The sequence below is a fragment of the Cydia pomonella genome, chromosome 3, assembly GCF_033807575.1.
Source record: "Cydia pomonella isolate Wapato2018A chromosome 3, ilCydPomo1, whole genome shotgun sequence".
NCBI classification, from domain to species: Eukaryota; Metazoa; Arthropoda; class Insecta; order Lepidoptera; family Tortricidae; genus Cydia; species Cydia pomonella.
In genome coordinates this window covers 14,829,347-14,856,324 of record NC_084705.1, presented here as the reverse complement: position 1 = coordinate 14,856,324, position 26,978 = coordinate 14,829,347, and the positions used below count along the sequence as shown (strand labels likewise).

General features: G+C 36.1%; 1 protein-coding gene across 1 annotated transcript in view; it reads right to left on the bottom strand.

Moving 5' to 3' along the window:
• The window catches only part of LOC133516150 (suppressor of lurcher protein 1), a 392,999-nt gene extending 384,550 nt beyond the window's left edge, over positions 1–8,449 (bottom strand). The window contains exon 1 of the mRNA XM_061848928.1: positions 7,819–8,449. The gene's annotated coding sequence lies outside the window, so the exon portion shown is untranslated. The remainder of the gene's footprint in view (positions 1–7,818) is intronic.
• Between the last annotated feature and the right edge of the window lie 18,529 nt (positions 8,450–26,978).

Sequence of the window (26,978 nt, the reverse complement as noted above, 5' to 3'; positions counted from 1 at the left end):
AAAAAGGAGACCTAAAAAAAATACTCAAGGAATTTCTTTCACGCGATCTGTCGATCGCAGTAATTCGCCCTTAATTAAGGCAATAATGGGAACCCAATTTTTCTTAAGTTTTTCAACATAGTTAAGACGGTCGGCATTTGTTACATTTCAAGTTCTTAAACATTTACGCTCTATGTAGTAAAATATGGTGCCATCCGACAAAAATCATGAATCTTGGAATGCACATGGCCTATCTAAGGACAAAAAAGTGGGAGTGGGAGCAAATATTAGACGTAACTTGCCTATATAAGAATGCTCAGTACATTCCGGTTTTGTTTCAATCACCCATCGACCAAGATACAATGATACCGAGTGCAATTTGCTATGCTAAGCAATCAAACACTATAACATAAACAAAAATTGACTATAAAATTGAGTAATATTGAAAATTGGTTAGTAGAAAATGCTAAATAGCATTAAGTCCGTCTTTTGCACGATGTTTTTCTTTTGTAGAATAAAAAAAACAAGTGGGTGAATAAACTTTTTCTTGTTACACCCATGCCATTGCTATGGTTAAGATCACCTGGGTCACTTTTAAAACACTAGTTTTATGGTATTTAAATAACCAAACATACTTACATTTTTATGGCAGCTATAAGTCCTCTTCATAATTTATCATCTACTTAGCAAATTAATAGAATTGTCGCTAGGCTGATGGTACAGAACAAGGGGGTGTCCATTCACTACGTGAGGGGATCAAGGGGGAAGTGGTCAAGTCGAATCTCACTAAGTAAATCTCACGTGGAGGAGAGACGGGGTTTCCGCAGATGTCACGTATTCTTTGGAACAAAACATAGTGTAAAGGCGTAAAAAAAAGACAGATTATGTATATGAATCAGGGATGTTGCGAATATTCGCATCCGCATCCGCAACCGCGGAACTTCCGCATTATTTTTAAAATCCGCATCTGCATAAAATCGATGCGAAGCTGAATGCGGATGCGGATGTCGAACAGGTCGGTACAGGAACGTCTTAGCGGCGGCGTAATGCTAGGTAATTTCGTCATTAGCTAATAGGAATCTCGTTACATTTTTGTAATTCGTAGATCGAGCACTTTAGCCTATGACGGACAGCGACAAGAAGTGACGAGTTTGTTTTATTTGGTGTGTTTGGACTTTAGGATAGTAATGCGATTGTAGGGCGAAGAGTGTTATACGAGTAGTGTTGTTAAACTATAAATAGAATTTGTAAATTGCGGATATTCAGTTTTGTTGTGAGTGTTTCGTTTCCTGTGAATAAAACCAGTGGCAGCGCCGGCGCAATGTGCATTTCGAACTTATTTTTAACAAAACGAACATGATCGTGAAAAAGCACAATTTATTATCATATTATCGAAAGGAACTTACAACCACTTCATAAAAAAGCACAATTAATCTATGCACCCAGATCAGTTCAACTTGTTCAGCAGTGAAGTGACAGTACAAGGAAATACAGATATCTCAGGTTTTTTTTTGATATATTTAGTTTTAAATTGAATAGTGTAAAACTAGAATAGTTCAGTAAATAGTTATTATACCTATAACGATATCGTCTAGATCCAGAAAAGTCGGCCAAGTTACTGTTTTAAATAAAACGCACTTATTCTTGTTCAAATACTAAACGTTTCTTTTTTTATTGAATCATCCTACATATAAATTAATATTGTTTCACAAAAAACTTTTTTTTTTTTAATGAAAATGACTGCTGTGAGCCTTTAAATATCCACATCCGTGGATGTCAAAAAATCGGCATCGGCAACATCCCTGATACGCATACTGTTTTTTTTTTAAATATATCCGACGCAGTTATACTCAAAATACAATTTTTTAACGATCTTACTGGAGATTACGGGAGGGGTTCGAGGTCGAGACAAATCTCACGACATCCCACCATAGGGGGAGGGGTGGTAAAAAAATTAAGATTGCCTAGTCCACCCAATGTAAGCAAGTTAGACATATCAATATCAGTGACATTATATCCTATTTGAATTTTTACAATAAGGCATTGATTAATTTCGCAAATTCAAAAACATCCATTAAAAGAAACCCTCGCACTCACTGCCATTATTTAAGGCAAATCCTGTGAGAATAAACATAGTAGATAATTAAAATCGATCCTTATAGCACCCTTACAGGATTTTCAGCCTTTTTGGGTGCAAAGTATATATTACCTTACGATTAAACCCACCGTATATGTCGAATAAATGACTTAAATGGTTTTTCGGACACTCCAATTAAACAAGTTTTATTATGAGCAAATTTTCGTCATGAAAACCCGTAAAATGTCAGTATTTTCGCTGAGAAAATAATGTTTTTAATATATACCTGCTGAGAGTTTTAAATTTAACTACGTAACGTCGGTAATATTTTAATAGTATGGTATCATCAAGCTGGTCTGATAATGGAGACAGATGATGCCCATGGAAACTTTATAAAAAAACCGGTCAAGTGCAAGTTCGTTTTACTAGTTTGTTGTACACCGAGGGTTCCGTACCAAGTTCAATTATCTCGTGAAACTATAGAAGCATGGGCGCCGTCAGGATTTCTTTCAGGGAGGTGCATAATAAATGGAATAGAAGAATTGATGCAGTAATTTATTTTTCTTGTGTTACAATAGTTCCCAGTTATTATTTCAAAACCATTGCAGACTTATATTGATACTCTGATGCTGGTGCAGAACAAACGCGTAAAAAACATGTAATATTATAATATATTTTCTTTACTGCCAGGGGGGTGCAAGTGCACCCTCTTGCACCCCGCTGCCAGCATGTACAGAGGCAAAAGACTTTTGACCCATCCTAAGTATAATTACACAGCGTACAGCAAATTATCTAATTTGCGCGGTAATTGTCTAACTAATTTGTAATGGTGGTTAAATTTCAGACTGAATTCGGAAATGTTTTTTTAATTAAAATCAAATCATCAAGATAGAGGTGTGATTATATTTGTCTTGTAAAATGTATGTTAATATTAATATAATATAAAGATTTCATAATATTTCTTCGGTAAACTTCAAAGATAGTTAAGAAAGAGGGGAATGGTAGTTTTTTACACTTTCCTTCATAAATAATTATTTTTTTACTATTAATTGCTCTTTCAAATGGCTAGACTGTAAAATTTTGGCCCCCTCTCTTATTGAGCATTTTCCAACATAATTATAAATAATAATATATACCTCCCACTGGGCACAGGCCTCCTCTCATGCGCGATAAGGCTTGGGCTATAGTCCTCACGCTAGCCCAATGCGGATTGGGGCTTCACATACACGTTTGAATTTCTTCGCAGATATATTCACAGGTTTATTTACGATGTTTTTCCTTCAACGAAAAGCTAGTGGTAAATATCAAATAATATTTCGTACATAAGTTCCGAAAAACTCATTGGTACTAGCCAGAGGATTTCAACCCGCGACCTCCGAATTGAAAGTCGGACGTCATATCCACTCGGCCAACACCGCTTCTTCCCCGTTTTTCATAGTAGAATAAAAATAAATAAATAACACTTTCAATGCGTTTGAGTTAGCCCTATTCATAACTGTTCCAAATTTGAAATCGATAGCTTAAGTAGTTCTGGAGATAATTGGCGATGTGACAGACAGACGGACGGACGGACTGATGGACAGAGTCGCACCATAAGGGTTCCTTTTGTACCTTTTTGGAACGGAACCCTAAAAACAGTGGAACTTTAGTCAACAGTGAATAATAGATGATAGTCGAAAATAAAGATTCATCTTTACCGATTGAAAAAGGAATTTCGAAAACAGTCTCGTAATTTTATCATAATTTATTAAATACGCAGAGCCAATGGTACAGCGAAGTTTGCTTGCCTTCCTACAGGCCTTCCAGGAGCTGAGCGTCAGCCGTCCAAGTGTGGAACCCGGGGCATCATTTTTCATCAAGATAATGCTCCTGCTCACACGGCTGCCAGAACTATACATTTTTTGAACAAATCAGGAGTACAACTGCTACCACACCCTCCCTATAGCCCTGACCTGGCTCCGTGCAATTTTTTTCTGTTCCCCACGGTAAAAAAATAATTATGTGGACGACGATTTTCGACGGCGGATGAAGCAGTGGACAAATTCAGGCGACTTTTTTTGACCTTCCGCAAGAACAGTATTTTTCTGTTTTGAAAGTTGGTTCAGTCGAATGCATAAGTGCATAAATAGCAGGGGAATACTTTGAAAAGTTCTAAACAAAGTTTTATGATATTCCTTTTATTTTTTGTTTAACCAAAAATTTTCGGATCGGCCCTCGTACTTATCTTGAATATTTTAGTATAATTTTAATACATTAAAAATAAACACATAATTTCGTTCATTAAAATAATAATAATTTGTGGTTAAATGCAGTTACTTACTTGAAATTAGTTTTTATCATCCCCTGTTAATATTAAATTCCATTATTAAATTAATATTGAGATAGTTGTTTTAAGTACTAGTGGATATTTGTTGTTACTGTTTGAATATTAATTATCAAACTGGTAAATCGCAAAAAAAACATAGCGTAGTTAAGGACCTGACAATTAATTTAAAGTCACTTGATTCCATTGTGTAACGAAAATTAACTATGTAAATTGTATTGTATTTTTTGTACTTATATTCGTATGAATATTAAAGTATCATTCATATATTCAATTATTGTATTCGTACACATATACGTTTATGGCATACGCCAACACACTTTCTTTCGTTTAACTGAAATAGAAACTGCTTATCGTCAATCCCCGGGTCCCCGGGTTTGGGATTCTGAGACGCTGTCAAAGACCAAATTTGTGCACCGTTGGTGAGAATTGGAAGTACGGTCATGTCCATGAGACTCCTTTTAAATGAAAATGGGAGATCACCTTTCAATAGAACTTTCGCGAACTGAGAACTCATTCAGGCCTTTTCAGTTCGTCTTCTGACTACCAAGTCTTGTCGCGCCTGAAAGGAAACTATTTGGCTCAACTAAATGTACTTCTGGACATGCTATAGATTAGTATAGATTATCCGTTTATCTGAATCCTACGTGCGGGGTGCTATTAGTCATAATCATAAGCTTCGACATGTGCATCGTTAGTCCAACCCCGAGGCTTGCACTGTTAAGGTCTTGGAGCATTTGTCGTTACTCGGCATCAGTTCAGAAGAACAGGACAATATCGTTGGCAAAAAGAAGATTGGTTAATCTTCTATCACCTACGACGAGATCCTTGCGTACGAAAACGCACTTCAGCATGCTGGTAAAAACCTTCGGCGATAGCGGATCTTCTTGCTCCACTCCTTTTCGAATATCGAAACATATTATGTGAAAACTGTAGCTTCATTGCGACTGTGATATTTCTATAGATGATAGTAAAGAGCTGAATCCAACCAGGTTCTATGTTTTTGTTTTATGAACCCCTACACTTACAAACCCAAATGAACTCTAAGTGGTAAAACATTACAAAGAATATTACTTATAACTTTTTTGAAATTGAGAACAACTTTCCAAAGCAATTTATGTAAATGTAAAAAATTAAAGGTTGCTTAATCTTGAAAATTTCTTTCGATCAGAAAACAACAAAACAATTTTATCAAGCCGACACTATACAGACGTATATCTGTTATATTCAGAATGTTTGCGAAGTAGCTTTGAACGGGTAAACCGTCTTTGATCCCACTCAAATTATATTAGGTACCTATAAGATCAATTGGTTCAGAAATTAATAAAGAGACAACCGTAAGATCTTTGATATGTGGAAAGCTATTAGCCGATTAACAGATCCCAATCATATAATATGGGCTTTTGAATAATACAACCTTGTATTCGCATGATCAAACTTTTTGGTACCCGTTCTCGCCTGTGGACGCTATTGATCGAGTTGTTTATCACTCACCCGTTTTACGGTTACGTGGACTGCTAATATTGCGCTATAAAGTTATATTAAGATATAAACTTTTAAGTCAAGATTCAGATGTAAAATAACCGTGAATGGACATTATAATTTTGATATTTAATAAAAAGTTTTAAAAGGAATTCATTGTTTCAATAGAGCTGATAGTTTCTGGCGTACACGGGCTTTATTAATATTTACTCCACTCATTTTACGGGCCGGAAGTATGGCGAATCGGAAATAATTTATAATAGCTGATGTTTTCAGTTTACCGGATATATCATGATTCTAGTATTATATACGAACTAGAATCTAACAAACATCGTTATACAAGGTGTAACAAAAGTAGTGGGAACCCGTTTAACGGCATATTCGGTATCGTGTTCTGATTAGGAAAATGTAGAAGAAAAATTTTTGACGCAAAAAATTATTGGTCTTTGTACAGAGAATAAGCCGACTTGGACAACTTGCGACATAGAAAAAAAAATTCTTCTACTTTTTCGTATCAAAGCACGATACCGAATATGACGTTAAACGGTCTGCTACTATTTTTGTTACATCATGTATGCTTTCCGGTACAAGTAAGTATGCAGCCATTATAAATGTTTTTTCGATCGGATTCTTTTGAAATTATATTTTCTAGGTCATAAGCATCAAAATAAATAATAATATAATAATAAAATATCTTTATTCCGTAATTAACACATACTTGCTTGCGTTTTTGTTTACGACTACATAGTTTACTTATCAAGTAGACATAGCACAGTTAAATGCAGCATAGCAAAGTACTGCTTATTACTATATTATTATAGCAAATTAAGACTTACGGCCCGATTCGAAGAATAAGATGCGGTAAAGATAAGATAACGATAAGTTCTGGTTTGGATAATTTCTCATTTAGGTATCGTTTGTATCTCGTATAATTGACAGAAGCAGCTTGATTCGGGCAACCAATGTCATTTTGACGTTAGAAATATCGTAGATAGATCTTATTGGGATCACAGCGGAATCGAAATTAACTTCAATTTTGACATGTCGTTTAGTTATCGATCTTTTCAAGATCTCAAACGTATCTATATGATTCTTCGAATCGGGCCGTAAGACATACTGTATCACACGGCGGGCGGCACGGGCTGTACATTTCTACATTTATTAGCTTAACATGATGTTACATTTTGAAGCGCTGGTGGCCTAGCGGTAAGAGCGTGTGACTTTCCATCCGAAGGTTGCGGGTTTAAACCCCGGCTCGTACCAATGAGTTTTTCGGAACTTATGTACGGAATATCATTTGATATTTATCCCAATTAGGCGTAGTTTACCCTCTGGGTTGGAAGGTCAGATGGCAGTCGCTTTCGTAAAAACTAGTGCCTACGCCAATTCTTGGGATTAGTTTCCAAGCGGACCCCAGGCTCTATTAAGCCGTGGCAAAACGCCGATGAAATGTATGTTACATTTTCTTTGATTTCTTCTTCTTACTGATTTTAGTTTAATGCTATTTTAATTTAATGTTTTGCGCAACCGTCGTACCTTCCCTGGACTAATAGGTTTAGTACATAATATCTATCATACCTGGCCCATTCTAAGAACTTTAAGTGTTACCTATGTATGAAACTCGTGCATAAAATTCAGGCAGCAAACCTACAAATGTTTACCGAGTCCATGCTGCTTTCGAACACAACCGCTCTTTCTCGTTTTGCATAGCAATTGGTAGCACGAACGAAATTGCATTTTGCCTGCAAAGAAATACTAAAACCATTTTGCAATTGGTATTCAAAAGATTCCCGATATTACCAGCGAACGGGGGATTTCCGAGAAAGTATTAAAATAAGAGCGTTAAGAGACCCGTATTGCGTTATTCATTTTTCATACAGTTCTTTGATAAGCAATATAGTAATTTGAAAGTATATTGAATAGGTCCTAAATATAGTCGCCATTACTCAATACTCACCTCCGTGTTATGCAGTAGCAAATAAAGTAGGTTACCGTTATACACTGTTCAATCACTGTTTTACCTTAATGTCACTAAATATGTTAGTATTTAAACACATACTAGAAGACAATCTAAAATATCAGACATCGTAATTTATTCAAGTAAGTATGATAGTTTCTTTATTTTTGTAGAAATCGAGTTGCACAAAGTTACGCACGACCGTGTAGCGCTGTAGCACCGAGCTACGGCGTAGACGACTGCGCGCTCGTAGCGACCGCGACGGACTGAATGAGCTACGACCAGCCATTAGTAGGCTTTTTGAGCGCTTAAGATTTTTTACTATTGTCTGTAATGAAGGTCGTGTCGCTAGTGGGAATTATATGAATATTTGACTAGATCAGTTGGGACATTGAAAAAAATCTTTATGGGAATACTCAAATATTCAGAGATAAGTCAAAGAAAATCATTACTTAATTCCAAATCCACAAATAATTATGTACATAATCGATTTCAATAACCTTCAAAAGTTGGCAAGCTGAGGCCAATTGGAACGTACACCTACGTGTTCGTTCGTACTGACATACAAATGATGTCATTTAGATATCGTGCATTTCGCTCGTACTTGTACTCTGTACATGTATTGGCGCAGGCGAGACGCACGATAATTAAATAGGTAATCTTCTTCTTCCTCACGTTGTCCCAGCATTTTGCCACGACTCATAGGAGCCTGGGGTCCGCTTGACAACTAATCCCAAGATTTGGCGTAGGCACTAGTTTTTACGAAAGCGACTGCCATCTGACTTTCAAACCGGGCCAGGGTAAACTAAGCCTTGTTGGGATTAGTCCGGTTTCCTCACGATGTTTTCCTTCACCGAAAAGCGACTGGTAAATATCAAATGATATTTCGTACATAAGTTCCGAAAAACTGATTGGTACGAGCCGGGGTTTGAACTCGCGACCTCCGGATTGAAAGTCACATGCTCTTACCGCTAGGCCACCAGCGCTTCGCACGATAATTAAATAGGTAATACGATTCAAATATCATTCTGATGTCACAGGGTACGTTCGAATTGGCTTGTTAGTTTTTATAAGGTAGTTAGAAACGCTGGTAGCGGTAAGACGAATTTGGATCCGGAGACCGAGATTTCAATCCCCTGCAAGTCATCTTTTCTCCAATATGCTCGGGAATGTATATCTTAATACAACAAAAATAGTACGGGATGTTCTTCATTATGGACAAATATAAAAAAAACAGAAAACATTATTTTACTGTCTTAGCGGACATGAAGTTGTACTAAAACTCATTACTGAAAAATCACTGCAAAACCAGGTACAGCTATCATTTCAAAATCTAGAGGACAGAGTGCGATAAAGAAATCAATTACCTCACACGTCTCATTCTTACTAGACCGTTGTGTATGAACGTGTGATATCACACGATATGCGATTTCTTATAAAATCAAAGACTACCCAAAATATATATTTATCATGTGCGTGAAAACAATTTGCTCTTAAAAAAATTCACAATTATTATTTATACTACACAATTATTTTGAACGAGCATAGCAGTATGAGTTGTGCCTCAAACCTTAAAATAGTTAAGGAGGGAATTTCTACTCTTGCCGTTTTTGAAATGGTGGTTCCATCTGAGTGACGCTTAATGATTAACTATTTGATTATTTAACCTTCTTTTCTCGTTTTTTTGGAGAAAAGCACAATACATGCGGCAGAAATAGCAATCCTCTTCTTCTTTGTTAACTCTGCTTCGCATCGTCCAACAAGATCAAACCTCATGCACAAATTGCGATTTCCCGGTCTTACCAAAAATGTACAATTGATAACCAGTCGCTTATCGGTGAAGGAAAACACCGTGAGAAAACCTGCATACATTCGCGAAAAAATCTAAAGGTGTATGAGAAGTTTCCAACCCGGCCTGTTTTGTTAACGTGGGGATTATAGCCCGAGCTCACTCGTGCATGATTCGAGCCCTGTGCCCCGCAACGGGACGTATACAAGCTGAATTATTAAGATTAGTTTGACACGAAAATTAGTCAATCAATGCATTAAGCTCAGTGACAACCAATCGTTTCTAATTTAACTGGAATTTAATCTGATTATTTGTCAGTTGCACTCTTTTGCTGAATTGGGTTCGAGCGAGCGATTGCGAACTAATATATAATATAACCTCCCTTAATGGAGGTTTTTGCTTATGCACCTAAATTGATTGTAACTCAAGTATAAATGAAGTGTACTTACTCGTTAAAGGTTTCCTTTTCACTTCATTTTATAAATTAGTTACTGTCGTGTTCATTTTTCCAGTATCCAAATAACCGTTTAGCTGGATACATGATCTAAGTAGTCACATGACTGTAACAAAAACTAGCACTATAACTTACAATTGGGCAGCAGTTAGTCCTATCATAACCGTAGTTATAAAAAAAATATATAAATATTATACGACATTAATTACACTAATTGACTAAGTCCCCCAGTAAGCTCAATAAGGCTTGTGTTGGTACTTACATACATAGGAAACACCCATGACTCAGGAACAAATATCCGTGCTCACCACATTAATAAATGCCCTTACCAGGATTTGAACCCGGGACCATCGGCTTCATAGGCAGGTTCACTACCCACCAGACAGGTCGTCAACACATTAAATAATTATTTCGTTGGATTTCATTTTATTATACGTTTATAAAAATTAAAAAATCACTAATTCTTATCAATAACATACACATATATCCGATTTTGGATGTCCGCTTAGGAAATTAAACAGCCCTTACACTAAATAATTAAAAGCGAATCTACAAGGTCGTAAGTTTCGGTGCGGCGGTTCGTCCTATCAGAAACAAATTAATTAAATATTAAATCACACACATCGGCCTAATCACAAAGTTAATAAAATCATTATACTTACCTACTTGACGTCAAAATATTAACATATACATAACATACATCATTTACATTTATACTTATATCCCAGAAACATTATCGGTATAGGCAAACTCAGTAACGACTAGGTTAAAGTTTCGTGGAGCATCATAAACACTTTTAAATGTAACTTTATTCCTGTAGCATCATTTTCGTTATTTGGACGTGTTAAAAGCGAGGTTTACGCGAAGCTGGCCGGCAAATTTGCATGAAACTGGCGTTTGACGTGCATGAGGCCAGTAATCGCGGTCATGCTACTAACAATTAGGTTGCTGTGTAATCATGGTCTAGACGAATAATAAGGCAAGGTGAACGGCCAAGAGCTGAATTCTGAAACTTTAATTGCGATACCAATTTATTTTTATATCAGTGTATCGTACTCGCAAATTTATTTTTATGCTTTAAAATTATGATACCAATCTTATCAATATCATTTCTGAACGCACCCCAAAAGCCAAATTGTGTAATAATTTTCTGTTAATAGAGCGTAAATTATCCAGTAGTAAAATGCGGCTATGGCACAACTTAATTTTTTTTTTATCAAAACAGCATTTTGCTCAACAATGGATATGACACAAGCGTATTCTCAGCCGACGAGCTATTAATTTCTTTAACAGTATTGATCGAGCCAGAAGTTAATGTCTTATAGGTATTAATTGCCTGGCACGATATGAACAAAGGAAATGTTATTTTTCTTAGAAGAAGAGAAGATATACGTTATATGTACGTTATATGTTAACTGAAATAAAAGGTTATGATTTTGGTCTCGATATATTCAGATTATACAATTTGTCAGTGAAAAGTGACATTTATCCAACCTGAAACGTCACTTTTGAAACGGATAGATCATAGCCATAACAAATTCACATTAAATTCATAACCTGTTATTACAATCAGAATACGCCTCCTGGTATTGATTTGATATTGCTTGCAGTGCAGTGCTTTTTTCTTGTACTAATAAATAAGTACACCACATTTTATTACTAATTTAGACATATAAGTCAAAGACTGCAAACGGCGCCTGGGTCATGTGTACATAACATTTAGGTTTAAGTCTCTCCCGTGGACTTACCCAAAGTTAGGGCTCATTTAATCAAACCCTTGTCCAAAAAAAATAGTTATTCTCCTTTAAAGGATATAAGGGATCTTCTATTGGAGTAATCATCATGTTATCACACAAAGGGTTACATTTTAATTACATACGCGCACAAGCTGTTAACCTTTGTCCACAGAAGTGACAAATCTTGTTTTAAAATCTGTGTATATAATTAAAAATTAATTATTTTTGTTGTTATGTCTATGGTCATTACTGCCATGAACCAGTTGTGCTAAAAATAATAATAAGCTGGAGCGTGTGACCGTTGCGTGAGCCAGCCGATATTTGCAGGTCACCGTACGGGGCAGTGATTCTATGTGAACTTTCGTTTTACCTGATACAATTTTTAGAGCAGGCTATACTTGTTATACCACACTAATCTCAGAATTATAAATTACACACCTATAATTGATTTTTCATCACACCTACTCATAAAAATTGGTATTTCACGAAGGTTTCGTGGGAGTAACAGCAGATTTTTTTACTTTGAATGGAATTTTGCCTTAGAAAATTTTCTCTAGGGAGTAATATTATTTTATAGTGTCATTACTATCATTTAATTTATTTTATTTTATTATTCAAATTAGTTACACAGCATTACAGTATTACTACCAGGGCAATGCGAACTACAAAACATATCAAAATACAAATATACGAGAAAATACAAATTATAACATTATTCAAAAACATAACATTATTCATTATTAAAATAACATTATTCAAAGCTTTTTGTCAGTCCATGTACACTTGCGCCCTGTGGACCAGATATACGCAGAAATCGTACAGTGCTCTCCGGGTCCAGTATAACAATGACTTCAGGGTGCTAATGGGGCTGAAGAAATATTGTAGTGCATCGGGAATGTTTGCGGAAGCTCGAACGGATTGTTTTTATACAATAATCCGTAAACGTGTTGCCTCCCTGATGCACAGGATATGGAACAGCACCAACAGCATCCTGAAAGCCATTGCCGAGAGATGGGACAATCCTATCTTATTTTTCTGGGTGAGAAAACACATGCTGTCGAGTTTTATCACCCGGAAAATATTGTTATAGGATTATTTATGTTACATGTTACATTAATTTAAATTTATTAATTTATTGATAAATAATCATCACTGTTTACTAACCATTTTTCTACATGTGTAACTACTAACAAAAACATGGATTTGAAAAAGTCTGAAATAAAATAAATTCATTCATTCATTCATAACAAAGTACTTTAATTAATTAAACATTGGATTTGACAACGACGTAACAGCTTAGCTCCGTAGCGTCATCTGACTAGGAGTTGGATTCAGTAGGTTGCCCCGGAATCGCCGTAACACCACACCTTTCGGCCAGAAGTCCGCGCTTGCGATGGTGTCATGCAGCGGCCGCGGTACGCGGACCACAAATGAACTGAAGTGCACATAGTCACGCTGTAACTGGTGCACCCTCAGCGTGTAGCCAAATTCCGACGAACGTACTCCACTACCTCCTCGGCCACGGCGGAGTAATGTAGGCGTGACACGTAAAGCGCCTTACGCGGTGTCGCAACTCGTAGACCAGAATTAACCGGCTCCGTAGTGCCGCAAAGAGTCTTACAAGGCGCCTTGCGTTTCCTTTCCACCAGTGTGTATACCTCCATATCCATATCGGTGCGGGAGGACTTTATCATATCAACCAACCAAGAAGGTTATGCAGTAAATCATTTATGTAAAATCAGGCAATAAATGAATTTTACTTTCAAAATACTGAAATTTATTATTTCATTAAATAAATAAATATTATGGGACAATCTTACACAAACTAACCTAGCCCCACAGTAAGCTCAACAAGCCTTGTCTTGGGGGTACTAGACGAAGATATATGTAATAGATTAGTTTATTTATAATTGAAACAGTTAAATGTTAATTACTTAATAGCTGGTTAAATATACTCGTATTTTACAGAATTTCAAATCATGGCTGTATACTAAATGGGCCTATCAATCCTTTACGTCAGTCAATAAACAAAATGGCGGACGGTATCAGTAATTTTAGTGTATTTTGCACTTATTCCAAGTAATTTTTTGCTCTTCGCAAGTGCGATGAAAGACATTGTGTGTAACACGAGAGGTATTAAACTTGTAAACTCATGTCATAAAAACGTTCTGAGCCTAGCGCATCGGGTTTCTATTGACTCTCGTTAACAATTGTGCCCATACCTCCCAAATTGCACAATGCACTGTTACAACTAGTAGGTTTTACTCCCGGTATAGTGCCCAGATTCTGCAATGGAATGACATACATTAGCCAATGACATTTCATTGATCTATAAAGTACAAACGTTGTTCTGGGACTTAGTGCCAATGTTAAAAGTGTAGATATACATTAATAGTTATATAGCTAGCGCAGTAACAAATTATAGTATATTATTAAAGATTATTTATTTATTTAACCTTTATTACATAATATAAAAAAGTACAAATGGCGGATTTAATGCCTTAAGGCATTCTCAGTCACCCATTGGGCCAAACAGAAACAGAGATTATGGTAGGTTAATTATTAGTTACAATAAAAAGAAGCAAGAAGGAAAACGGCAATGACGTTCATTAATATCCATTGAAGGCAAACCCTAATATCCATTGAAGGCATTGAGGGTGAAATATTTTCTATCCTGCGAAACATCACCTTCCTCGTTTATTTTAATTTTAATGCATATAAACATAAGTGTATTTAGTACTCAGGTACATGTACAAATACTGTGTTGTCAGGTTCAGCAACTTCTATTTGATATCTCAAACTAAATAAGTACATGAAATATTTCATAATCGCTTTAATTTTAAGCATAACATTAATGAATACTATATTACCAATAACCACGTATAGTAAACACCCTTATAATGGAACAGGCACCAGTAATGGGATAAAACAAGTATTTACCAAAAGTTTTTAATCGCTGGCAACATTTTACCATAAACAAGAGCCAGAGAGCTGCTTAAGTTAATTTTTTTATTGATATTTGTTAGTTTGAAAATTAATGGCGCCATACATTCCATGATTAGAGCAAAAAACCATAGTTTTAATTGGTTAATCATATTAAAACCAATTGCAGTAGCTTTCATTAAATACATAGAAAACATAAAGGACGAATTGGACATTCCACTTTTAAAGCATAAAGAGGTAGAAATTTTATTGATGTCGGTGAAATATCCAAAATACTCCAAATTTTCCCTTAAATGTCTCACGATTGGCGCCGTTAATATATATGAACTGAAACAGAAAATAATGAAGAAATAAATTGAAAATATACCTAAATGCGTTATTGACGTTGATTGACGTTTTATGTGGTTTTCATTTCTAAGCATGTTGTTGGTTAATATTGATAACAGCTCCTGATGTCACCTATTTTATGTCATCGTGATTATATCACGTAATTTTATCATATTACACCTCATTTCTCTATGCTATAAGAAGATACATTTCAGATACATAGATATGTATTAAAATAATCAGAGCGTCCCACTGCACACTGGGGACTGGGGACTGCACAGCATCACGTCATAAAATCGATCATACGGACGACATTACTATAAATCGAAAGCTATAAAAGTGGCTAGTAACAAAGCAGGCGACGTTGAATACTAAGAATCTAAGAATTAAGAATCTCGATCAAGTCGCCTTTCAAAAAAACTGCACCATTACGAATAAAATACTCTTGTGGGTTCAAAAAACTTTTTTTACGTAAAGTGTGATTTTACCCAGATGGGTAACCTATAACCATTTTTTAAATAAGAGAACATGTCCTGTCCTAGTATCAATGTACAGCGGCGGTAACACAGCATCACTTTCACATACTGCGGAAATACGCACCTATTTATTGGTATGCGGCCTACTAAGCGGATAGAATTTCTGGAATGCCTCTCTGATATTACTTATATATATATATATATATTACTTTACAGTGATTAAGCCCCTTTTGGTCATCATACGAATTCCCGAAGACAGTCGGGACAATTTAAACACACAAGTTATTAAAAATTATCGCTTGATAAGGTCTCTTTCTTACATCGTTGTAAAAATGTGTATAGACATATTCGAAAAAGGTAGATGCATACTATATAAAATGGATAAATGTCAAGTTCTGTGTCCTCCGTAGCTAAGCTATGTTCAATTGCATAGTTGTGACGGCTTATAAAATACACAGCACCATCTATCACTAAATACCTACAGACCTGATAGAAGCTACTTACCGCTGCTGGAATTGATGAGGGCTCTCCAAAAAGCTCTGACCTTGCACGGTGGTGTTTCAGCTTCAAGGTATACATAAAACACATAATTATTCACGAGTCATAAAATAAATGTTATTTTAAAACGTTGAAAATGCTTTATTCTATTATTTTGCGTGGTTTTGCAACTTTGCAAATTGCAGTTTAAAATGCAGGCTGCTTAGACAAAGATAGCATATCTTCTATAAAGTAAAGTAAAAAAAGGGGCAGGAGTCCAAAAAGTAAAGTACGTATATAGAAAAGTTCCCCTTAGTAAAAAAATTAAAATGTGTTTTATAGATTAAGAATATACACTATTCAGTGCATACGCGGTATTTTCAAGCTATTTATTGTTTGTAGGTATCTACTAAGGATATAATAACATTCGTCGTATTATACGTATTGTACCCACAACATGCCCCAACAGTTTTGCTATAATAATCGTAGGATTAAATTACAATTGAAGCTCGCATTTAAGCAGATTCGGACCGGCAACCGCGCGGTTTCAAGTAACGCTGCTTATATAGTTCAAACATTATTAAATTATTTCGTTATTTGGTTACCTTTATCGAATCGATATGTAAAGGATGGAAACCTGCTACAAGTTGTAAGAGCAATATGCTAATGTCAGGGCAATTACGGAGATAGAAGTTAGATAATTACAGGCCAAATTTCACAACTCAGAATAGCGCCGAGAACTTTTACATAGGTAGGCGGCAATTATTGCTGAGCACGGTTTAGTTCAGTTTTAAGCAATTTTATGCTTATTTGAATTGTATAAATTAACATTAATTTGATAATCTCTTCAGAATTCTTTTTATTTCCTGTAATTCAACAACGCTGTGTTTTGACCCTTAGACCTTTAATTTGTCTCAATTATTTTAATTCCATTGTGTCAGGAAAATTAAGCACTTTTTATTTAAGTTGCTGCATGTCATAGGTACAGTCACGTTCGAAAATATCGATACAGCCAAGGTGCCATAATTATGTATACACGACCATATTGCCCATATATTAAGGTACACATATTTTTGGCACTTTATCCGTATCCATATTTTTAGACGTGACTATACTACATGGCGTACTGTGGTATATAGTTAAATGTTTATGAAATCAATTACATAATACTTATTATTCAACATAAGACTCTATACTACACACATTTTATTTACAATTCACATATTTTTACAAAGAAGAAAATACTTCCCTCGACTTTTTTTATCAAAATCAATGTAGTGATTACGGTATATAATAATATTGCAGTGTAAATGTAAAATAAAATGCCCACGAACGATGCACGAGAGTGAAAACATATATTTGGACTGAAGTGAATAAAGTCGGAATGATGCAAACCCGACAAGCGTCGTGCCGAGCTGTTCTTATCTCGCAGCGTTTCCGACGTCAAAGCTTCATTTCAGGAAGACATTTATCACTGCATTTATCGACTTGTACAAATGTTATTTCCCTCTCAACTCCTAATGTTATTGTAATGCAATATGGCCAAGAAATAAGGAAAATTTTAATAATATTTACATTAAGTTGAAGCGCTGGTGGCCTAGCATGCGACTTGCAATCCGGAGGTCGCGGGTTCAAAACTTCAAACTACTTCAAACCCCGGTTCGTACCAACGAGTTTTTATGAAATATCATTTGATATTTAACAGTCGCTTTTCGATGAAGGAAAACATCGTGAGGAAACCGGACTAATCCAAATAAGGGCTAGTTTACCCTCTGGGTTGGAAGTTTAGATGGCAGTCACTTTCGTAAAAACTAGAGCCTACGCCAAATCTTGGGATTAGTTGTCAAGCGGACCCCAGACTTCCATGAGCCGTGGCAAAATGCCGGGACAACGCGAGGAAGAACAGATAGTTATAGTACGATATAGCTAAACAATACCTACTGTGCATAGAAGCATGCACTATTATTAAAATAAGTAGGCCCGATCAGTTTGTGAGTTTATTAGATCTGTACCCCTAATGTTAATTTATTTGATAGCGAAACGTGACGTACGCGGTTGCGTTAAGTCTCCTTTTGTATGAGATTTTGAGTTTCCAAAACGTCCCGCTTGGCGCGCTGTTTCTACTCGTAAATCCCATACAAAATAAGACTTAACGCAAACGCGTACGTCACGTTTCGCTATCGAATAAATTTATACTAAGGGATCTGAAAAACCCACAATATGTAAAAGTCATACTTTATTGCAGTAACTAAACAGAAATTTTGTATTTACCAGTCGCTTCTCAGTTAAGGAAAATATCGCGTGGAAACCGGACTAATCTCAATAAGGCCTACGCCCCGATTCGAAGAATGAGATACGATAACGATAAGCTCTGGTTTAGATAAGTTCTCATTTAGATATCGTTTGTATGTCGTATAACTGAAAGAAGCAGCTCGATTCGGGCAACCAATATCAGTTTGACGTTAGAAATATCGTAGATAGAAGTTATTGGGATCACAGCGAAATCGAACTAAACGAAAAAAATAGGATAAGTAGCGACATCCATCAAAAGACAGTTTACCCAAATATCCTATGTAATATTCTATCTGTATATTATATATGTATATATCGTTGTCTGAGTACCCACAACACAAACCTTTTTGAGCTTACCGTGGGACTTAAATGTAAGAATGTCTCTATAATATTCATTTATTTATCCTGAAATCCTTACTACCATTGATTGGCACTAAACTTGGTACCCAAAACATCAGTGCCTAATTAGCAACGGGTATTTGTTGGAATGTGGCCACACTAAATCTATAGATGATAGATATATGTGGTAGATCTAGAGCAGAGCCCAACTGGGGAAGTACCTCCACCTTACAGAAAACCGCAGCCAAATAACACTTGACCCTACTCATAGTGTTGTGTTCCTGCCGGTGAGTAAGGTTGCCAGAGCTCAACGAGGGGGGTGGGGTAGGGTCGGCAACGCGCATGTAACTCCTCTGGAGTTGCAGGTGTACATTGGCTGCGGAGACTGCTTACCATCAGGCAGGCCGTATGCTTGTTTGCCACCGACGTAGTATTAAAAAAAAAAAAAACACTGTTACTCTGAATATTTTTTTTATGATATAAGAGACAAACGAACAGACGAATCGCCTAATGGTAAGCGATACAAGACCAGAGGGGGTATGCGAGGTTGCACGTGCACGGTATACGTGCCTATAATAGGAGTAGTGGTGATATAGTACATTGTGCAACAAAGGGACGTAGGTGAAATTTAGAAGATACACACAATGTTTTTCATCACACTTATGAAGGAAAAAACTAAATTTTAAGCGAAATAATGCTTAAATACGGTGACATTTCAATCATTTGTCCGCCATATTGTCATGTTGTGACAGTTTAGGCATTGAAGGCACAGACCTATCCGACGTACAGCCACAACTGAAAATTGTGTAAAAATATTTTAAACGGCTATTAAATTAATCAAATTTAATCATTTTAAACATGAAGAAAAATACTAAATTATAAACGTTAATATTTTAAAAGTAAAACTCATGTATACCTAGTATATTATGAATTAGTAACAAAATTTACAAACCACAACTCCCGCGGGAATAATATAGGCCTTTGTCCTTCAGTACACCTGCATAAAATAAGATCTTTTTCGAGCAAGTGTGATGAAAATAACTTTACCGTAATTTCAACTCATTTTCATTTCAATCTGTAAATCCTGTCCCATAGGGTAAAATGGTATCTGCATTACCACTTTACCCGCGGTACGTGTGGGTCACGCCTACTACTACAGTTTATAGACCCAACACGTAAACTGAAAATGGAGATAATCTTTATGCGAGGGGCGGCAAGGATTATTTACTACTGTAACGCACTCTAGGGTACGAAGCCCCTGAAAACGTCACACTTTATACATTAGTAGCACTATCATACACAAGATTAAATTAACTTAACACGAGAGCTAGTTATCAAAGTTTCTTGTTTGCAGCTTATTATTTAGTAGAAAAGTTTGTCAGTTTAAGGTCCGTTATTTTTGAAAGTTTTCGACTTAACTAACATTATTTAATAAACTTTGCAGATTCTAATTATAATTTTGTAATAACTCAATTGCGCGGTTGCAAAAAAATTTTTTCAAGTAAAGCATGTCTAAACATTAAAATGAGAAACCGGTCAAGTGCGAGTTCGTTTTCCTAAGGGGAAAGACTTTTGATCAGAAGTACCTATACTAAGTACAATTGTGTACAGCGCCATCTATCGGCAAGTTGTCTTACTAATTTGCGCGATGTAATAATGCACGTACGTTGGCTTTTCGAGGATAATTCTTTATCATGTGAACCGATTTAAAAAAATGTTCTTTTAATCTCATATAAATTTAAAGTGTACCTAATAAACACGCGCAAAGTTGGTTAAATCGCTAACTGAATTAGAAAACGTTTTTTGATAATAAAATAATAAATTTATATTTTTCACATTTTGATGTTTTGGAATGTGCAATTTGAGCTTTTTCACAACACTTTGAAATTTTGCTTAGGTAATAAAAATAAAATAAATAATACTTTCAATGTGTCTGCGCTGTTATAAGTATTCCAAATTTCAAATCAGTAGCTTACGTGGTTCTTAACATATTTCGCGATGTGACGTGGTTCTTAACAATTTTGCGCGACAAAGATTTGAAGTAACCAATTAATAATAATAATGCCAGCCCGTGTAGGGAAAGAAACTCAACTGTCACTGTCGCACTAATACTAACATGCCAATTCGAACGTACACCTGACAGCAAAACAGTATTGGATTAATATTGGATTCCTTGGAAGATATAACTAAATGGAATAAAAACGCGCACAGATTTCTATCTGAAAAATTCTGCCGTTTACGGCGCGGGGGATAAGTCCGAGCTAAATGAACGCGGGAATAAATTAAACAAACAGCTTCAAGAAGTAGTTAACTGATACGATTCCAATATGATTCAAATATCGTTTTGATGTCAGGACTGTCTCAGTTTGTCAGGTGCACCTTCGATTTAACCTGTAAATCGTAATAAGAGCCCTCTGTGCCCAGATATTTAATTAAAAATATATACTTATTTTTCCGATGCAATGCCTTCTGGCTGACGGTTAACTACCATTTAGCACTGAGAATACTTAACCCAATTAAGGAAAAAGTCCCTTCAACTACAGTTAAAGCTTTTTAGGTCAATTATTAGATGCCTAAATTCATTAACAGGACTTTATGCTCTGTTCAGAATTATATTTTTTTAATACTACGTCGGTGGCAAACAAGCATATGCCCTCCCTTATAGTTAGCAGTCTCTGTAGCCTATGTAACGTCTGCAACTCCTAGGAGTTACATATGTGCGCTGCCGACCCTAATACTCCGTACCTTCGTTGAGCTCTGGCAACCTTACTCGCCGGCAGGAGCACACTATATTTTAACTACATGCAGGCAAATACAGATTGCGTTGCAGATTATTTTGCAACCCTACTTACTTGGGTGCGATTAGGTTCAATATAATATACTTACATATCTAAGAACGGATTGTATAGACTGACTTGAGGAATACGTTCTCAACTTATTCGCAACGTTAAGTTATGCAGCTAAAATAACTTATAGTACTGTTACGCGACGCTTGTAGCCGATCCCAGCGTTTTCCCACTTTTATGAGGAAAGCGACTACGAACAAAGAACCTGCCGAGTGGGTTCCCGGCACTTATATTTAGGTAATGTGTAAAGGTGCAGTAGGTTCAGAAAACGGATTTTAAATAAACCGTAGAGCTTTTCTAGAACACAATACGGCTGCCATAATTTTAATTAGCAATTTTGAGGCCTTTCTCGAAGGCTTGTATTTATTCGAAACCTAGGTGCTTAGCCAACATGCCCATCGTTAACGCTCCGTAGCGTAGCGTAGTCATCTCTCTCCATCACTCTTCCATATTAGTGCGACAATGACAGTTGTATTTCGATAGCAACGAAGGCTACGCACCTTGAGTTTTTGACTTTAGCTCTATAGAAAAAAATCACAAAATAGGAGTAAAATGAACTTAAAAATTTGTAACAAATTATACACTAAAAGCTAAAAATATGAAAATTGCTTCTAAAAATCGGCAATATCAAGATTGAGGGTACGTATTGATTACTTTTTGATGTATACCAAAGTAAAAAAAAAAACATGATATCCGCGCTCCCGGGCAGCACTACCATTTCGCTCACGATAACGCTCAGTAAGATTGAGAGAAGAAAACGAATTTACTGCACCTTAACCATAACAAAATATATGTAAACCTACTGTAGAATTTATAATGTTAGTGGGTTGAGATATAAAGCTAGCGAAGTAAGACAAGTGTGTTGATGTATGGTTGCTAGTGCAGCGTGCTCTTTGCTCCACTACGAAATACCGAATTCAATTTACAGAGGCGCTTCACTTCACTTGAAGTATTCTTCAGAATACTAAATGTCGGGAAGTTTTGATATAAGTTACGTGAATTATTTGTTTTCGCGGTCTCTCAGGTATGAAACTTACGTTCTTAAAGGAAATGTAACAAGCCGTGTCTTTCTCGATTACAGGCAAAACTACTTAATAAGTTACGACTTTACCTAATCTTTTTTTCGTAATTGTAGTTAATTTCAATATCAACACAAGTAGCAAGTGCAGTGAAACAAACACTTCCTGTAGAACACGTATAATTTGAACCATTAAAAAAATATATCACTAGCTTACATATGTATGTTTACATGGTGTATAAACTGAATTTTATAAAAACACAATTTTATCGCTTCTTATTTTTAAGTGGCTATCTTATACTCGATGGCGATGTGTATGTCTGTCTTCCGCATGAAGGAATAGGTACAAAAAAAACTCGGCTGAAAATTTAGTTGTGAATAAGATGAATTGATGAGATGCGAGTGGAAAGAACGATGATGGCCAATTCACTTGGAGGAAAGAGATCTAAAAAACCGAACATTTATAAAACCCGACGGATGAGGCTGTTTGAAGTTTGAGATTTTAAATACTGATCACAGATATTTAACAAGGGATAAATGGCAAAAGTAAAAAAATATGGCAAAAAACAAACAAGAATTAATTAACTGGTTACAAAAGGGAATCGGGAGCTATCATTGAAAATTTAAATAAAATAAAATCTTGAAGTTCAGGAAACTGTGAAAAGGTACAGATGAATATACGCGTAAAGTTACTGGTCGCTGAACACTAGTTAACTTGCAGAGCCACGCGGAATACGAGCTCGACTCCTCCAACCGACTATGGTTTGCCGATCGTCTCAAAAAAAGGATCGGTATTCAGGAACACCTTCGGGAGTCCTCTCGACGGAAGGGTTCAAAAACTTCCTTTTGCACTGGCGATCACGATAAACAATACCACGGCCTGATCGGATCGTCCACTCGACGGAGGGTCTGAAAGCTTTCCCCTACACTGGCGATCACGATCACCAATACCACGGCCCGATCGGATCCGCCGCGCTGCGCACTTCCAAGTTCGGTAAAATATAACGCACTGGTGTCAGAATATTGAAATGGGTTATAGGGAACTTTGTACTATAACTATACTTAAACAAGAAATAAAATCAATCCGGTCAAACACCCAGGGAACAAAATGGACTTCTCAATCCAAGAATCACATTCGATCTGCCTTTTCTTTCCAAAACAAAATTCTCCTTCTTGATAATCTCGAATCCTCCAAATTTTTAATTCAAAATTAGCGCAAATACTCTCTTTATTCAATTGCTATCAGCCATAAAAAATATTCAAAAAGTTAAAGGTTACATATCCTGGTAAGGCAAAAGACGCGTTTTGATATAAGCGCCATTTAACGGTACTCGCGTGAATCAACCCGGGGGTACGTCCTTAAACTACGTCCAAAAGAGAGGTATGAGCATTGTGAATATCATCTCCCTTTATGTGGTAGGGCACAGCCGGTGGATGTCATTCCAAATCTAGAGCAGAGCCCAACTGGGGAAGTACCTCCACCTATACAGAAAATAGCAACCAAATAACACTAGACCCTACTCATAGTGTTGTGTTCCTGCCGGTCAGTAAGGTTGCCAGAGCTCAACGAGGGGGGGTCGGGTTTAGAGTCGGCAACGCGCATGTAACTCCTCTGGAGTTGCAGGCGTACATAGGCTACGGAGACTGCTTACCATCAGGCGGGCCGTATGCTTGTTTGCCACCGACGTAGTATAAAAAAAAAATCAACAACCGTGAAAAACTACCAAATAACTAAGCGAACTGTTCAAGCACAAACTCGAACTGGCTAACTAAACACGGAAGTAGTTCTATAGAACGACGATAGATGTAGCGACACGCTACACAAGCTACTGACGTAAATGTCCGTTTTAAGTACTATCGCTCAGGGCTTGATTTTAGACAGAACTATTAAATATGTACGCCATGAACAGACATGCCATGCATGAATAATAGAGAACACTTCTAAGCCGTTGCTTTTTTGATAAGCAAAAGTAAAGTAAAAGAGCATACTGCAATTTTACAGCAAGGCTTAGACCGAAAGCTGTATGTTACAATAAAATTTTCGTCAAATATTCACGGCACCATTACGCAACTAAAGTGGCTATAGAAACACCTATATTAAACAGCGTTGTTATTGTTTTCGAGTTTTTGATCGATTCTGCGTCTGGTAGCTGAGCTGCTTTTTGAAACATTGGACCTGGGGACAATGTGGCCTAAATGCGTTATCATTCATGAATAATTTAAAAGAATGTATTATTGTAAACTTATAATTGCAGTGATAGCCTGGTCGTCTAACTTAACACACATGTAGGCAGCATTGTCAACCATCTATTAATACAAAAATATTTCAAAAATTTAATGTTTAGTAGAATGTGTCGAAAAATAGAGTGTTCTAATTAAATATGCATTCAAGCATATACTTATAGAAAACCCCCGTAAAATACTAGGAAAACACGAAATTATAGCTTTTAACCATCGTATAAAATATATAAATAATGATATAATTTCAGTTAAACACAAGTTAAATATTCCGATTAGAACTTTCATAATTAGGTATGCTAGAATAAAAAAAAACAGTGTTACGCCCCGATTCGAAGAATGATTAAGACACATTTAAGAACTTGGAAAGATCTTTAAAAGATAGATAACTAAACGACATGTCCAAATTGACATTTATTTCGATTCCGCTGTTATCCCAGTAAGATCTATCTACGATTGTTCTAACGTCAAAGTGAGAGTGACATTGGCTGCCCGAATCGAGCTGCTTTTGTCAATTACACGACATACAAACTATATCTCAATGAAAACTCATCTAAACCAGAACTTATCGTTATCGTATCTCATTCTTCGAATCGGGCCGTTAAAAGTAAGTAAAATATTCAGACGCAAAATAGACAATGCTAAATGTAGCAATATTTTGAGGAACTTTGGAATGCTGTTACATGGTTTATATAGAAATATAAAAATTTATTTCATTAAATCATTAGGTTCAATCATGTTTTTATTAACATTACAAATTATCAACATAGTTGGCACATAATATATTATAGTGCATTTAAAAATTGACCTCACTTTTATTTTTCAGCGGCTGGTACCTAAAACTAAGATTAGAAAAAACCGGTTCTCTATAAATAAATTCAAAACTTTTGAGCCCTACTGGGTTTCTGATTTCAATAATTAGTAAAAACGGGACATCTTAATGTAGATTCGATTGACATCTCCCAAAAAAATAATGCATACTGGTAACTATCAAACTGTGGAAGAGGCACTCTTTATACCTATTTACGTTTTTATGAAAAAGAATTTTACATCGGTAAGTTCCTAGAGTCTTGGCCTGACTCTAGGAACTTACCAATGTAAAATTCACTTTCACAGTTAACTCGGCAACGATTGTGATAGCACAGACTGTTCAAGTGTTTTTCTAAACGCCTTACTTAATTTCATACAATTTGACGTTTAAACTAACACTTGCATAGTCTGTGCTATCAAAATCGCTGCCAAGTTAGCTTGGTCTGACTCTACCTACTACATATACCTATAGATTGAACATGCCCTATATATATTCTGCCGGCATATTATTTTATTACACTGCAGTCTGTTTACACTACCTACATACTCGTACAACCTAAACCTCCATCATAATAATTGTGTTCAGAGTCTTGTAGTCTTAGGATGAGTTGTTATCCAGTATGGGAGCTTATAGTAAATAACTTACGGGTCATATGCGACAAAGTTACCTCCTCAGGATAAGTATGTTGCCTGTGCTTAAATAAATTGTTTCACACCATGCATGAAATGAAACTCTGAAAAATTATTGGTAGAATGTAGACGTCAGTAATTTTTGACACAATTTCTTTTTTAATAATCGTAAAAAAAATTAAAGAGTAACTTGACCCTGACGTCACATATCCATACTTATTCCCTTATACACCGTGTTTTGATTGAATTCCGTTAACTTCGGGGTATGGGTAGATTCATATACTAGCCGTGTCTTATCCAACCTCGACATTGGCAGAATCATCAACACCTTGATAGAGCCATAACACGAAAAATAGATTGATTGAAATAAGTACGTTTAAGGAAACTAAATGGCATTAAGTATAACATAATATTTGGCAGCAATCATGGCATCACGTTAAAGCTGACTGAGAGCACTCAGATCTGCGCTGCGGCGCATGCACCATGCATCACACTGCGTGTCGAAATGATTTGCTTTGAGGTGTCGTCTCTTGTACTTCAATAATCCTAGCGGACGTTTTAGGCACCGATCCAGTAGGCGACAGCTGGCGGTTACGTGACAAAACAGATATTGTCCCAGTTAGATAACCACATGATTTTGATACAGTAGATTCGCAAGGATGATATAATAGTAGATTGGGAGAAAAAGGACATATTTACGGCGTGGACGTACATTGAATCTTGAGCGTAGCGAGGGAATCAAGTGTTAATGCCCAAGGTAGAAATAATTTTGCTAACATGTGACA